Source organism: Larimichthys crocea, chromosome XII, assembly GCF_000972845.2.
Source record: "Larimichthys crocea isolate SSNF chromosome XII, L_crocea_2.0, whole genome shotgun sequence".
In the NCBI taxonomy this organism is placed as follows: domain Eukaryota; kingdom Metazoa; phylum Chordata; class Actinopteri; family Sciaenidae; genus Larimichthys; species Larimichthys crocea.
Genome location: NC_040022.1, coordinates 6,401,227 through 6,410,021, shown reverse-complemented (window position 1 = coordinate 6,410,021; position 8,795 = coordinate 6,401,227).

The window sequence follows — 8,795 nt, the reverse complement described above, 5'->3', positions numbered from 1 at the left end:
GCTACCTGACACAGGCCAGTATTTGAGACCAGTACTCGGAGTACTCCCGCAGCGGCACTGACAATGCTGTCGCCTCCTCTGCTTGCTTAAGCTACTGTTACGCTGGACCTTTCTGACACCATTTCCCGTCAGTTTGAGAGAGTCTCTGTCTGAGGTGTTTCTGGAGGGTTTCACAGCCTCTGCTGTAATGACCCTGGCACTGATGCCTCCACAGGTTAAAAATACCTGGAACATGAATACTTAATAACAAAAAAAGGCACGGAGAGGCTCATTAGGATCCTGTCTCCTCGAACTGTCCTCCAACTCAAATCTGCCTCCGACACATTAATATCAGCTCCAAAGTGAAGGAGGTGAAAAAGTTCTGAAAGACAGAGAACATCAGTCTTTTCTATCAAATAACAGAAGAATAAAATGCACTAATTTCCCATCTGACAGATAAATCTGAGGATGTGTTTATGTTTTGCTGATTCATTTGTAATCCACAGTGAGTGGTTTCTTGCGTTGCTCCGACAGTGGTTAATTAGGCCACTTGTGGTGTTTAAAAGGGAAATGTGCCTAGCTGAACCACCTCACTGTGACACACACACACACACACACACACACACACACGCACGCACACACACACACACACACACACACACACACAACAAACAGATGCAGCAGCTGTCAATCAAAAACAAGCCACTTCTTTTCACGACTGTCACCACGGCAACATGGGAACCTCTTTGCCCTGCGGCGATGAGGGCTAAGCATACAGCTGTGGTGTATATATATATGTGCGAGTCCTCTCTTTGGCCCACTCTCATTTAGCAGATCAGCATTTAAAATAAACGTGTGTCTCGGTAGTGCAGATGAGTTAGGCCTCTGATCTAAACTGCAGATATTAAACGTGTCATCCGCAGCGCTATTATTCACGGAGAGTAAGCCTGTGGGAATTGGGGGAAACAAGAAAGATAGAAAATAACATTAGTGCTCATCTTTCGGTGTTGCATTTTAATTTCGACATGTCTGCTTTACGGTGGAGACAACCACTGTTGACACGCTTTGAATATAATGAATGGCTGACTACATTGATTTTTCCATGCATATATTACCATAATACTCGCCCGTGGGCCATGTGTGGGGAACGTGTAAATATTGGTTCGTTTTAAAGCCAGCGTCTGTGGCTGGACCGAAGTGCTGGAATGAATGGTTCATCTTAGAGAAGGAGTGTTAGCCCGAGCGTCCTCTGGGGATGTCCCTCTCATTGCTCCCCTAACGTAACCAGGCTAAAGATCGAAGGACCAATCAATACCTGCCTCACTGCCGCAACCCAACCCATGACCTGCGACGCAATCCGATGCTCAGAGGCTTGGATAATCACTTGGCTCTGCAGGGACAGCTGGTGTCAGGAGGGATTGGAAGATGGACACTCATCTACAGCTCAGGGAGAACTTCGGTGCAAGCCTACCACAATGACCTCATGTGCCCTCACAAGAAAATCAATAGCTACAAGCTCTATTCATCAAAGTGGCACACACAAACGTATTATTTTCTTCAAAGACGTGTGATGTCTCAGACAAACAGCAGAATGGGTGTTTTATTTGAACAATTCCCTCTGTTGTGTTTTTGGACACGTCATGGTCAGATATTTCATCACTGACTGGCATGCAGCGGCGTTTATACAGTCATTTTTTTGGGGGGGAAGATTTGATCTTCCTGTGTGTGGTGTGTGTGGAGCAAGAATACAACATCAGTATATCCAGCTAGCTGCAAGGCAACATGTCTGCAAAATACAATATTCAGCCCTATTTGTATTCAGTTGTACACCTGTCAGCTCCAGAGGCTGTGCTGTCTGTTGTGTTGGTATTTCTTTTTGTACAACCTGAGCCTGTGCATGCAAATATAATGAGCAGAGGGGCTGGGCAACATAGCTGAAATCATTACCATTATGTCAATAAGAATAGTTTTTCCAATAATCATGCAGATGAAGATCAAATGTACGGAAAGAACATACATAATCATAGAAAGCACTCTTCTCCGTATCTCTGTTAATCAGTTCTTCTTTCATTTACTCCACACACGCTGAAAATGTTTAACACAACTCTTCAACAGGGCATCAAGCCCTCAGGAATACGTTCTGCAGTGTCATGCCCACATCTGGAAAAAGGACCACAACCAATGACAGTATAAAGAATGAACAGAGCATGAGCGACATCACCCCTAGGTTTCCAAAGCGCTGTTTTGAAGCCGAAAATATGCGACGCTGGCCGCCGCCGTGTTGGATGTACTGCTTCTTCGGCCTCCCGGCTAATCTAAATATCGGCTGTAGCGGCTAAGATGTGAATGACGCCTGGGTGCTCTGTAATTGCACCTACCTGTCAATCAAGCGGTCACACTGTTAACATTGGCATTAACTATGGAGACCAAAACAGGTCTCAGTCTGAACCAGGCTGTGAACGTGTTTATTTCTGCTGTGAAGTTGGACATTTTAATATGGTAGTTTAAAGAGATTGATTCTCAAGTGGCCATTCGAGGAATGACAGTTTCCAGTCATTTCCCAGCACTGGAGGTTGACGCTTGGTCCCAACAAGAAGACTTTTTCTCCACATTTCCAAAATAAGCCCCTGAAGCACAATTCAGAGGTGCCACAATTGTGCGTTTAGGATGTGAATGGAGACGAATGGACATCAAAAGATGTGAATTCGGTCTGCGTGGCACAAGTTTAACAAAAGCCACGTCTGCAAAATGTTGTGACTTCAATGAAAAGGTTCCGCTTCTCCTCGGATTTCATTTCAATTCATGAGCACAGAGAGAAGAAGAAAGGGAGGGGGAAAAAACTGCAGTTCCCCCGTCAAGTTAGGTGTAATCAAAGGCTCATATTTCTGTAAAATATCCCTGCTATGCTCATTTGTCAGATATCCACAATTCTAGGATTTCAGTATGTTTTGGACAAAACAAATGCTGAAGGCGTGTTGATTAAATAAAATAAAAGTTCAAGCCACCAGCTTCATAAAATCATCATAAAACCATAATTAGGCATTAATGAAAGCTCAAACAAATACAGACATAGCTGAGTCCCACAGGACTGCATGTAATAAGCAATGAGATGCTTGACAACAAACTGTGTGCGTGTGTGTGTGTGTGTGTGTGTGTGTGTGTGTGTGGCTGCAGGTGCGACTGCATATTTAGTTTGTGTCCATTTGTCAAAGCATCACATGGACATAGTAAATCCATGCACTGCTACACCATCATTACATTACACTGAACATTTCCTCACCTCACAAATGAAATCCTGGAGTCTCAAACCTGTAAAATATGAGTAATGGCTTTCCTCTATGCCCCATTTATCTATTTACTTCCTCTCCTCCCTCTTTATCTATTTATTCCTTTTTGATTTCTTTCTGCTGTTTTTACGGCTCTGTTCTCCTGGCTACATTGTGCCTGATAAACGCTTTTCCTCCCCGGACAAATCGTTTGTCTGACGCTACTTCTACTGTGAAATTGTACTTGTCACATGCAGGCGTGCATTTTGACGAAATATGATCGCACAAATTCAAACGTACACACATTTCGCCATCACAGGCCTGGGCCATAAAGTGAATGAACACCCCTCCTCTCTCCCCTTGTTTCCCACTTTTCAATTCCTCACTTCATAGCGTTCAGCAAATAGCAGGAGAACTTTCTCTGAGACATTATTTGAAATCTATCTTCAGACACTGAAAAGTCTTTTACTTTTTAATCACACGCCATTTCTCAAAGGACTTTTAATCATACTCGTCCTGCAGTACTGTACTGTGTGTAATGTGTGAGTGTGTGTGTGGGGTGGGTTTGAAAAGAGAAGTGTGACAGTGATGTGGGCAGTGAGTGAAAGCCAAGTGAATAAAGAGACCCCATCATTACACATGGACGTTCTGTCGTTCCATTAGAAAGAACAAAATGACCCTTATCGCCCTGTCTTCCCCACAGAGACATAATTGGGTTTTCAGGGGAAAATTTCTTAGGACCTAAATTGCATTTGTTCTTTCTCCTCCCTGTGCTGCCCTGCTCAGCCCACCCCTGCAGCGAACAATTCACAAGGGCTCCAGAGGAAACAATAATTCCTGTTGTCACACACTAATGGTCATTGCTGCATAACTGCATCGCCGCATGGAGAATAATAACATTAATTCTTTGGTGATGCGTGCCGTCAACTTATATATGAGACCAATTTCTTTGGCTGTAAGTAGGTTGAGGTTGTGCAATTATTAAGAAAGTAGAGAATGGTCCATCGGTCATCTAGACTGTCTGATTGCTTTTTGTCCTCTGGTACTATTAGGTCACATAGGTGTGGTTAATCACTTCAGTTAAAGTAACAGAAGGATTTATTCACACAACCAGGAAGGTAATTGTGACCAAGGCTGGATTAAACTGCTAAAGGATCCAGGGTAAACCCGAGATATGGACCTCTATGGATTATTTATAAATGCACCTTTATGAACAGATATTCACATATATTGTGATCCCGAGACTGCGATGCTTGAGTTTTCCCTCACCCCCTCCTGCTGTATGCTGTGTTGCAGGCTTGAGTTTTCCCTCACCCCCTCCTGCTGTATGCTGTGTTGCAGGTAAAATGTTGTGCACTTTTTATGTAACTTTTCATGATGTTTTTGTATACAAGTCTGTGAGCAGCCTTTTTCATTGTTCAGGTAAATGGCTCACATTTGTTATCTATCTCTGAATGTAATGTTAATGAGCTACTTGTGATTTTTATACTTACCTCAAGGTAAATGTTGAATGTGTTCTTAAAAGACATTCCATGTCACATAATGGTTATGTGAGGATTTTTTTTATTTATGATTTATGGAATAACAATATACACTATACTATCACACTAGGATGTTATTTTTATTTTATATGTACAGGTTTCGGTATTTTATTTTACTGTTAAATGATGCACAGAGAAAAGAGGACTCCACTGTGGTGTTATTATCCCGAGACTGTGACGCTTTTCCTCACCACTGTGGTGCTGTATGCTGTGTTGCAGGAAAGAGCTGTAATAAAACACCCCATAATCCACCTGGTCGTCGTCTGTGGTCTGTAGAAGCGACAGTAGTGCGGAGCTGCATCTCACAGATAGCTGTGACCCGTCACGCATGCACTTGACTTCTTTGGTGTAATTCACTGGTAAAGGAATCCATCGGTTACTGATGCCATGAAAAATATTATCAAGAATCTTTATCACTTTATCACTAAAGTGCTCCAGCCAACATTCCGTCGCTTCGTTTCCTCCGTAAGCCTCTGGAAGGCAATCCAGTACAAGGAATCGCTGTGAACTTTGTAAGAAAATGCAAATGTGAAATTAGCATTTATGTTTAAAATTCACGTTAGATATTACAGACCAGGCTCTGTAAATATTTATCGGCATTTGTGCTGTGTGGCAACAAAATGTCTCACATTAAGCGTTTTCGTTATCCAAAATACTTTGAATTTCTTTGTATAGAAATCAGTGTTTCTGGATCTATGGACAAGTCATTCCTCATAAAGTGCGCCGTTTCTTGGCCACAAGAGTACGCATGCGCAAAGCGCTAGAGATCCGTTGGTCGGGAGTTCGAGTCCTGGTAAAGGAAGCGATCGGGTACTGTGACTGGCAACATTTACTCAGTTGGTTTCCTCTGGCTTTGGTCAGCTCATTACTCATGAAGTACGCCGTTTCTTGGCCACAAGAGACACGGGGTGCTGAATAGACAGCGCCTTTCTTCCTCGTCAGCAGCCTAAATGTCGAAACAGCGCCACCAGACCTTTGACTCCATGTTGTGGTTGAAAACGGTACTACAGCGCATCTTCCAGCACCGGATTCGCTTCCGGGCGAAGAGAGAGCGGAACAGACCGGGCGCATGCGCATTAGAAGATTACCCATGATTCCACGGGGCAACTTGACACCTTTTTAAAATTTAAAAAGATTTAATTCAAAAAGTAAGGCATCCTAAAACCTGAAAAGTGTTTCTAGTGAGTGGACTTAACGGGTGTGAGCATGTTCACATGGTAACAGACAGACAAATTGACCTGCACCGTGAGTGAGAACGACTGCGTATCAGAGACCTATAAAAGCCGACTGGAACCCTGCCTTATATTAGTAGTCGGTCACATGTTGCTGCTGCGCCATAGCAACCCACAGACAGGCACAATTCACACATGCACGCATGCGCACCCAACACCCGTTAGAAACACAGTGCTCCACTGAGCATCTGTGGACCCATGAGCTGTGGGACTACGGCCAGTGCTGTGACCGGCTACATTTTTGGATAACAGGGCCTTTTGTGACTTTCATAGAAAACTCGCTTTAAAACTTTGAACAACAAAATTCACAGAGAAACATCACACTGTTCTGATCGGGCCAACGTCTGCCATACTACCTGTCTTATGATGCTAGTGACGTCATGCGCCTAGCTGGCCGAACGGTTGGCGCCCAAAGCAACGTCAAAAAATACATCTACGCATGCGCACAGCGCTTGAGATCCGCTGGTCGCGAGTTCGAGTCCAGCGAGGCTCACAGTTACATTGTGCTTGGTGTGGGTACGTACTGCACGGAGAAAAGGACTCCATTGTGGTAAGACGTCCTCTTGCATGCTCCGGGATTATTCATTGTTTCCTTTAATGTTCCAGATGTTTATACTCTATATTTTACTGTGTCAAGTACTCACTGTGACCTATGCTAACAGTTTTGAGCCATAACTGTGACTTATTAGACCGTAAAATGATGTTAGAGACTTGTTAATGTTGCTAAACTAGCTTAAATATTTTCCCTCGTGTCAGGTGTTATTATCCCGAGACTGTGATTCTTGAGTTTTCTCCTGCTGTATGCTGTGTTGCAGGGAAAATGTTGTGCACTTTTTATGTAACTTTTTATGATGTTTTTGTATACAAGTCTGTGAGCAGCCTTTTTCATTGTTCAGATAAATGGCTCACATTTGTTATCTATCTCTGAATGTAATGTTAATGAGCTACTTGCGATTTTTATACTTACCTCAAGGTAAATGTTGAATGTGTTCTTAAAAGACATTGTAATGGAAAATTTATATTACATGATTGTGTGTTCTTTTATAACCATATATAGCCATGTTTGATCTCAGTAATATTCAAAACGTTTTTGAAGTATAACACTGTGTGCCTTATAATCTTGTTTGGTTTCACTTTCAGTACCTTGCACTTAGAAATCTTTCTCTCATTTACGCAGATTGTTTGTAGCAGTTTTTGTAGCAGTAGTTGTTTGACGTATAAACTTGACCTTGGTTCTCACGGTCCAGCAGAGCTTGTTAGTGAGGTTTGATAGGGATGAGCACACTCCATTGTAACCACCTGCTACAGTTAGATAAGTAAATCATAATAATGACGAATACTCCTTAGAAATGTATAAGAATCAGTGTGGGACTGCCCCACCCTGAACATTTTCTGCAGACTGTCTTGTGCATTTGTAGAACTGTTACCTCTTGCAAGAATAAAATGACAAAACCTTTTGATTGATTGAAGATCCTTATTTTGTGTCGGTGAATTGCTTCCCAGAAATTTCAGCAACAAACTTGGCGTTGTCGGCAGGATCTCAGGCTGATCGCTCAGGACCCAGAGAAGGTGACTGGCCATCTGAGACTGATCAAAGTTGTCTCACCTCCACCTCAGTTCATTCAGGACGGGAGGACCCTCTCCGTGGACCTAGAAGCTGTCACCTCGAGGTCCAACGAACTCAGATTAACAGAAAACATCCTAAATTCAGGGTAAGCAAAATTTTCAATTGTTTAATGAATCTAAGGATCAATTTTGGATTGAGTCAATCAGTCTTTGAATATGGAGAAGAAGGTTACTCTGGTCACATCTTAGGACAAGTGTAGTAAGGTACTCTACACTGAAAGTCTCTGGGAGATTAACTGATAGTGTTTGTATTAAGTAGTAAGTATACTACAAAACTAATCTCCGGGAGGTTAAAATACAACTTATCAGAATAGGTCAGTCAGTTACCTAGGCAAAACTGGACATCTTAGGGAGACGTTTCTAAGATTAAAGGCGCGCGCAGACTCCTAAGGAAAATGGGGTCGTCTGGGTCCAAGGTTGTGAGAGAGTGTCCTGATTCTCCATGTTGTCAAAGCATGAAAAAGAAATATGGTGATCAATGGGTACCGTTTTTCCATGTGTGGGTTAAAAGTGGGGTTTCCCGAAAGAAGGGAGTTTTAGTATAAAAAAATTAGAGATGTTAAAGGCTAAAATAGATGCTGCAAGAAATGAGGTAAGAATGAAGAACAACATTATTAAAAAGGATTTAGATGAGATGCATGGTCACAAAGAAAGCTGGAAACTGTGGATGAAGGAAGCAGAACATAGGGAACGACAACAGGCAGGGAAAGAAATGCCTAAATGTTCAGGGACAAAGTTAGGGAAAGAATGCTTTGCTACTGACACATGTAAACCTTCTCCCTCTGCTCCATCTGCGTATGCCTGCGAGGCAAAAAGTGAAATGATGGCCCTCCAGCATAAGCACGATGATGCATCGTATGTCTTCCCACCACCACCACCACCTCCCCCACCCCCGTCATATGGATCGATATCTTCAACAATCAAGGAACAGGATGAGAGCTCTGCATCTGGAGGAACCAGATCTAAAGAGGTAATTATCCACAAAAATGCAGACAGTGCTCCAGTCCCCTCTGCATCATCATCTATGTCTGAACAAATGCTCTCACGTAGTCACACACGCACAGGAGTCACGTACCAGCCTGATCTAGCTGACAGTACAATTATGGTAATGCCACAGCCAACAAACTCATTCCACCCATCCTTGCTGCACC